The sequence below is a fragment of the Arachis ipaensis genome, chromosome B6, assembly GCF_059453495.1.
Source record: "Arachis ipaensis isolate K30076 ecotype BB chromosome B6, ASM5945349v1, whole genome shotgun sequence".
Classification (NCBI taxonomy): domain Eukaryota; kingdom Viridiplantae; phylum Streptophyta; class Magnoliopsida; order Fabales; family Fabaceae; genus Arachis; species Arachis ipaensis.
This window is the reverse complement of record NC_142441.1, coordinates 118428037-118435866: the sequence shown is the minus strand read 5'-3', so window position 1 is coordinate 118435866 and position 7830 is coordinate 118428037. Positions and strand designations below refer to the sequence as shown.

At 35.8% G+C, this 7830-nt stretch overlaps 1 pseudogene; it reads left to right on the top strand.

Moving 5' to 3' along the window:
• On the top strand, positions 1–2663 carry LOC110263444 (protein FAR1-RELATED SEQUENCE 5-like; annotated as a pseudogene).
• The last annotated feature ends 5167 nt before the right edge of the window (positions 2664–7830 follow it).

Genomic DNA, 7830 nt, shown 5'->3' with positions numbered 1-7830 from the left:
ATGGCGAAGCTGTCGATTTATCTGGATAGGAAAAAGTCAACATAAAAGGTTCGCAAAGTAATCTTGGATCACAATCATGAATTGACACCTCGAGGGATGGTGCACATGATTTCGAAATTTTGTCGTATATCGGATGCTGCAAAGGCAAACATAGATGACATGCGCGGGTATGGTGTTCCGACATCAAAGATTTTGGGTTACATGGCTGGGGTTGTCGAAGAGTACTATTTGTTGGGCTTAAAGAAAAAGGATGCATACAACTACATTGACCACATGAGGCAGGACAAGGTTGCTAATGGTGACTCGAATACCGCTATTGTATATCTAGAGGGAAAGGCAGCGGTGGATCCAATGTCAATGGCTAGATATAACGTTACAAAGGATGGAATGTTGGCGAGCATATTCTGGGCCGACGGACCTTGTAGAGTAGACTATCAGTATTTTGGGGATGTGGTCACCTTTGACTCGACATACAAGAAGAATAAGTACCAGCACCCGTTAGTTATATTTTCTAGGTCAAACAATCATAAGCAAACCACGATATTCGGATTTGGATTAGTGCTAGACGAAACAATAGATAGTTATACGTGGATGTTGGAGGTGATGTGTAATAAGTACCCTTCTGTTGTGGTAACTGATGGCGATGATGCGATGATTGCAGCGGTCAAAAAAATGTTTCCAGAAGCTACTCATCGGTTGTGTGCATGGCACTTACAAAAGAATGTAACCTCGAATGGAGGCGAGCAGATGTTTCGTGAGATATTCTGTAAATGGCTTTATGCTGACATGGAGGTAGATGACTTCGAGCTTGAATGGGAAGAAGCTTCTGAGGAATTTGGTCTACACGAAAAATATTGGGCAAACTAGATATACGAGAAAAGGCACCTGTGGTGTAATGCATACCTTCATGGCAAGTTTTGTGCTGGATATCGCACAATATGTAGGTGTGAGGGAATAAATCCTCGCGTAATGGGATTTTTGAACTTAGGACATAGTATTTTGGAATTGGTACAAAATCTGGAGTTAGTAGTACGAGAATACCGCAACAACGAGCTGGTTGCACAATTCAATTCAATATATAGCACCCCTGCTCTAACAACGTGCTTGGATCCTATTGAAAGGTGTGCTACAGATGTTTACACGAGAGCTATTTTTGTACTAGTTAAGAAAGAGATTGATGGTGTTGGAGTGGTTAAATTTGTGAGTAAAAGGAGTGTCTCCATAACAATGGTATACACAATGGAAGAGTACGATCATCTCGGCCACTACATTGTAACCTTATTTGATAGGACCGTGACTATAATGGAATGTCAATGCCGATTCTGGGAGAAAGAGGACTTTCTATGTAGGCACATGTTCTTTGTCACGAAGCACGAGCATTTAAAGGATATTCTAAATCGTTTAATTCTGAAGCTGTGGAGGAGAGACGCCAAGGCAATTAAAGAGTATGTCGACGACATGTTGAGTGAGAGAGGTTTTCTATTGCGACATGGGGCACTCCATGCGGCGTCACAGTGGATGTTCTACCTTGGTTCAAAGAATCGAACTGTATTTAAGAATGCAATGGAAAGAATTCGTGGAATTTGTACTGACATCCATGCACGTCTTGGTCAACCAAACGAGGGAAGAAAAGCGAATGGGATGAGGACGTTTGGGATCCCGTTGTTGTTAGAACTAAAGGCGCTCCACGGTCCAAAGGCAAAAAGGGAAAGAAAAGGAGATGTATGTTCTGCAAAAGGACCGGCCACACAAAGCGGACATCTCTTGATAGGGTACCAAATCGATCCAAATGGGGTCTGCAACAGGATGAAGCATCTATCGAAAGACCAGGGGTCAATGAGGTTCGTGCTTTATTAAGTACAATCTGGCATGTATTTTTTTTTTTTTTTTGCAGAATTTCATGTAATTTTTGAAAAATTGCAGGTTTAAGTATATTTTTTAATATGGAATTTCAATACTGCATCTTGGTATTTCATTTACTTAATTCCTTGTTGCAGCATAATTTTTGAATCAAGCCTTTCGGGGACATAATTTAATGTATAGATGAAACATGTCTAACAATTTCTGTATAGAGTTGTACGGAATATGTACATAATTTAATGTACAATCTGGCATGTATTTTTTTTTTTTTGCAGAATTTCATGAATGCTAATTTAAAATTGCATATTTGAGTATATTTATTAATATGGAATTTCAATAGTGCACCTTAGTATTTCATTTGCTTAATTTCTTGTTTCAGCATAATTTTTTAAAGGAACCTTCAGGGGACATAATTTAATGTATGGATGAAATATATATCATAGTTTTTGTATGGGATTGTGGGGAATGTGTCCCTCAACTACTTATGCTGAGAGAATCAACATTACTTTTGCATGCTAAGTAAATGAAATTATGAGATAATGTTTTGGGGTGTGAAGTTGTTGTATAGCCAGTATATTTGAATTAACTGTGGTGAGTGATCATTTGGGTTGATGTTGCAGAACTTAATGGGGGTACATGAAACAAGTCTGCCCGCGAGGATAGCATCGGCGTATTCACGAGATGGGAAAAATGTTTCGGCAAAATTAAAACCTGTGAGAACTCAGGAGAGGATTGTCGAAACTGCACAAAGTGAGATTCTAGCATCTGTTGCAGATGCAGGGGCTTGCGATTATCACCAATAGGTACTCCCCTCAATTGCATATAACATTTATCATTTAGATGGGATGTGTTCCATTTGTTCATCGATTGAGGGAATTCATAGGTACTGGATCTTATGAAATCGCTGAATGCAACAATAGGCTTAGATGGCATTTAGAAGTCCCAGTGATGTTTCAGTTAGTGGTTTAGTTTGTTTTTCTTAGGAGTCAGTAGTTGTTTAAAAGACTCTTTTTGGCTTTGTGTGCAACAATGTCGTTAAGGTTCAGCGCAATTGGATATGCTAAGTACATGAGTTTTATTATTTGGCCTTTTTTGTACTTACGTTACACTTTCAATGGCAAAACTTTGCTTGCTGAAAGCAGAGATCAGTTATAGCCTTTACTTTCATTCAGCCGCCACTAAATATTCTTTTTTATTTTTTTTTCCAAGGGTCAAGTTATGCTCTAATGGTATTTTTAATAACAAAGAAAGAAATACACATTTACCGACTGATTATGAAGGTGTTTTAGTTATGTTAACACCGAAAATTTACAACTACTAATGTAATTAAATAACTTTTGTTAATACGATTTATTTTTTATAGTATTAGATTAAGTTTTCTGAACTACAATATAATCCAATAATTTCAATTAATCATTAGAAAATAAATTTTGCCTTTTAATGCTAATGACTACTGTAAATAATTCTAAATCTCTAAATGTGCATTGTAAGAATATATTTCCTTTTAAAATTAAGATTCATAGTTGCTAATGAATCAAATAATGTTAGTTATTCCAATAAGGGTATGCTAGTAACTTTAAAATTGTTACATACATTATATTTTGGGTTCTGTCAACATCGTGATAAAAATATTTTTTAATTTTAAAGATGTTATGTGTTAATTTTTAATATTTAAAAATTAAAAATCTAATGCTACTTTCAAATAACATCATCACTTCGTTGAAGTTACTTATTCCACGGGACATTGTGAAATCTTAACAATTTGAAAAAGCAAAGTTACAAGGTTAAACCTTCTTGTTCAGTGCCAAAAATAGCCAGTTAAATACCCAAAAGAATCTCATACCCATACGCCCATGATCAGGAGAAGCGCACAAATTCTCAAAAGATAGACACCAGGATCCATGATCTTGTGCTGATCAAGACGGATTCCAATAGTAATATATACTAACACACAGTCTAGCAAATTCCAGTATGATTATATACCACTAATCTAACCAAAATGCATCATGTGACTTCTCCCAAAAAGAAGTACTACTACGTAAGTAGGATTCGGCGTGGAACGTCATCGTGCAATCCCTACACATTAGATGTTCATGCTTTGGCTGCTGCTGGTGGCTAGTGAAACAACTTCGACAACAGATTTCTTTTTCAACTTCGTTCTTGTTGTGTTGGATTTTTGATCATGCTTGTCCCAATAATCAATAGCAAGTTTTACCACTTCGTCTCTCTGTTTGTTGGCTTTTGAGAAGAAAATGTCTAGTGCTAGACTCATCTAGGTAAGGTCAGTGACACCCTAAATTAATGAGCAAAGCATTGGTGACCATATTGCACAACGAAGTTTGAAAATTAACTTTCGAATGTGTTATAATTGTTATTTTCATTTGTGAATGTGTAGTGCTCACCTCAATATCATACGTGCTCCACAGAGGGGAAAGTTGCAACCATTGGGCTACAAAGACTCTGCAATCTTTTCTGCATTTTCATTAAAACAATACCCAAAGTATTTTAAAATACAAATTAATTTGTGTCCATGAAGTATTCTTCAAAGTTGATGAAAATAAATTATATTTCAAATAGAACTTACGACTTATCCTTTTGTTGTGTGACGAGAGGTTCTCTTAGATCGAACTGCGACACCAGTGGTAGGATTGTTGCTTCATTTTCATAAAACCTCTTGTCCGTCAGCATTGTCTCCAAGAAGAAATCATGCATCCACTTCCCAATGTGAGAATACATGACATTGGACGTCACTAAAATAATAGAATAGTCCATAAAGGATAAAAATTTTGCACAGTACCACGTATGTCATCATCTAAACTCTGTGCGTTCGATCATTTGGGTCCTTTGCGGAGTCCAGGTACATAAGGTCTCCCAAATCTAGGTCAACAATAATGAGAAACCAATGCCTATCCTTGTTGAGGGGGGTGTAATCATTCATCCACTTCATTATATAAATCAATGACAAAATCAAGACACTAGTACCAGTGGTACTGGTAACCATTTTATTGTTAACAAAGATGTGCATTCATGATGCCGTGGCAAATATTAAAGCCTCAACGTCACCTTAATTGCAATAAATTGTTAAATTTTTAAACCTTTATTTTAATAAACCATTTAAATTTAATCTCGTACATGTTGCATATTCTAAAAAGGACTCAACTGAAGAGCAAGTTAATTAGATTTTCATGTTTTTTTAGCTTATTGCAACGTATGCAACGTTGTACCATAATATCACCAACTCTTTCACTAATACTCGCGGTAATTCAAATATAAGATCACTATGGTTATGGGACTACATCATTCACATAAGACACACCACATTGTAATTTAATTCGGAAACTTTGTTAAGGCTATGACAATCACAACTACGCGGTTTATGAACCATAATCCATACTGAGCATATAATATGAGATTTCTTCCCACCGACTTCTTTTAATTTGTGACTGCCATAAACTACAAACACTATCTTACATCCAACACATAACAAAACACAAAATTCACATACAACGAAGCACCTATACACCAAATACCTTCCTAAGCAAACCACGGACTAATCACCTTCATCCTTAATCAGCCAACATTTCCTCAATCATTTTGACTTGGTGCCTCAGTTCAATGTTCTCCTTCTCAAGCATCCGAATTCGCTCAAACATCGACTGTGGCATCTCATCCTTCATCTGGTGTTGCATACGACCGAGCACTCGATAATTATAGTCATAAATGCTCTTTCCACTAGCGTCGATCAATTTCTCCAGCATGACGAAAGAAACTTCTTGCCTAGCCACCTTTTCCTTTTCAAACTTTGGGCCATATACCACAAGTTCTAAACCTCTTGCATTGCTTGGAAGGAAAACAATGAATCGAAACATCACACACCGCGCTGACGACTTGCTGTCTTGAGGCACGAAGATTGGAGCTCCAATTGCAAGAGTCGAACATGCTCGCATGAGCATTAGTTCAAAGTCCTCCACATACAAAAGTTCAGGACCCTAGGTCTTCGAAGCCACTTCTCCACCTACGAAGAAAAGGTTCCAATTGAAATTGCACAACGGCTAACAAAAATATTATAACTGTTATGTAAAGAAGAAAAAAAGTACCTGACGATGCGGATGTGCCACGACTACCGCAACCAACAAAAACACTGCTAGGAGAATAGCCCAAGTATTGCACTTTTTGAGAAGAAGGACTTGCATATACAGAAGCCTGAAGTAAATGTTGGGAACACCCACCACCTCCAACCACATCCCCTCCACCTCCATAGAAACAACCTCCGCGGTGCATATATTCTTCGGCCTCTGCACGCACATGAAACCCCTTGTATTCGTTCTTCTTAAACCCGTCCACTTGTACACTGCATTCCTCCCACGTCAGGTAAATCCCTGGAATTCGTCCGTCCCTTCCTGATGGCATAAAACATATACCTTTCATTCTCCATGGAAACCACAACGGTAACGAAGGCTCTTCAAATATCCAACCAAGATAGGAAACTCTCTCTCACTTAGTGAATCTCAATCAATGTAGGTTATCTATATTTAAAAAACCAAAACCCCACTAAAGACCCGTAACACACATCGACTAATGACTATTCCATTTTATTATTTTCTATAATACAACTTTATTATTTTCGGATAATAAAACTTCATGTAACTATATATATTTTATTATACATGCAAGTTTACTTTTTACGATACGCTTACATATATGTATATAATACTAATTAAGTCATATTCGTATTATATGCCATTTTTTATACTAATTAAAATTTAGATTGTGCATGCATCTCAATATACATATTAATAGGAATTTTTTATTTAAATCTATTAAATATTATATTAACTAAAATATGTAATATGTTTGAGATTTTCGCTTTTAAATTAGCAATTTAAATATTTTTAAATTACAAAATTAACAATTTTATATATGTATTTGTCAAAATAATATTCTTTGGTTGTTGAATTGATTCTTATTTTTTTGTTTTATCTAATTTTATTTAAATAATTTAATATTCCAAAATTATTAAATTATAAATTTCAAATCTAGATCATCATTATTTAAATTAAGGATCTCATTTGATCTTATTTTTTACTTATATATATATATATATATATTTCAACAAATTATGAACTTGAATATAATCGTAGATTAATAAAATAAATAACCCAACTATATATATAACTTTTAAATATAATGAAGTTTTAAATATTCATATTGAGATAATGTTTAATTTGGTCCATGAAATTTTTAACTCGCTTCAGATTAGTCCTCCATTTTTTAAAATGACCAAATAAGTCCTCCACTCTCAGAATCGTGAATCCCTGTTGGTCCAAAAGTTAAGAGACATTTTAACGGCACTGAGGTGTACGCTGATATGAACACACGATGAGTTCAACTCAAATTGGTGTCCCAAATTTGATTAAAACACCCAAATTGGTTCATTCACACTTATAAAATCCTAACCCCTAAATGTTCATCTTTGTTCTTCGTCTCTACTCCTCTCCTCCTCACTGTTGTTCATCTTTGTTCTTCGTCTCCACTCTTCTCTTCCTTGTTGTTGTTCATCTTGTAAAGCTCTAAAAAGTCGCTCTTTTGTGTGAGGCATGATGGGCGATGGTGATAGAAGTCAAGGAAGCTCAAGTAAGAACAACTTCAATGGGAGAAACTATAGTAACCGAAAAATTCGAACCAGAGGTAAGAACGGTGTATTCTGCAATTGTGGGTTGTGTACAGTGATTAAGTACTCAGCGACGCCAGAGAATCCAGGAAGACCTTTTCATGGGTGTCCCAACTATGAGGTAAAATTCTCTATTTAATGGAGTTGTTAAGTTGATACGGGTTTAAAAGGATGATTTGGTGATTGTTAGTTTAATGTTTCTTTTTGCATTATTGTAGTTTGGAGTTCACTGTAATTTCTTTCGTTGGGCTGATGGATATGAAGAATAAGGTGTGGTTCAGGTTGCACAAGAAATTTTT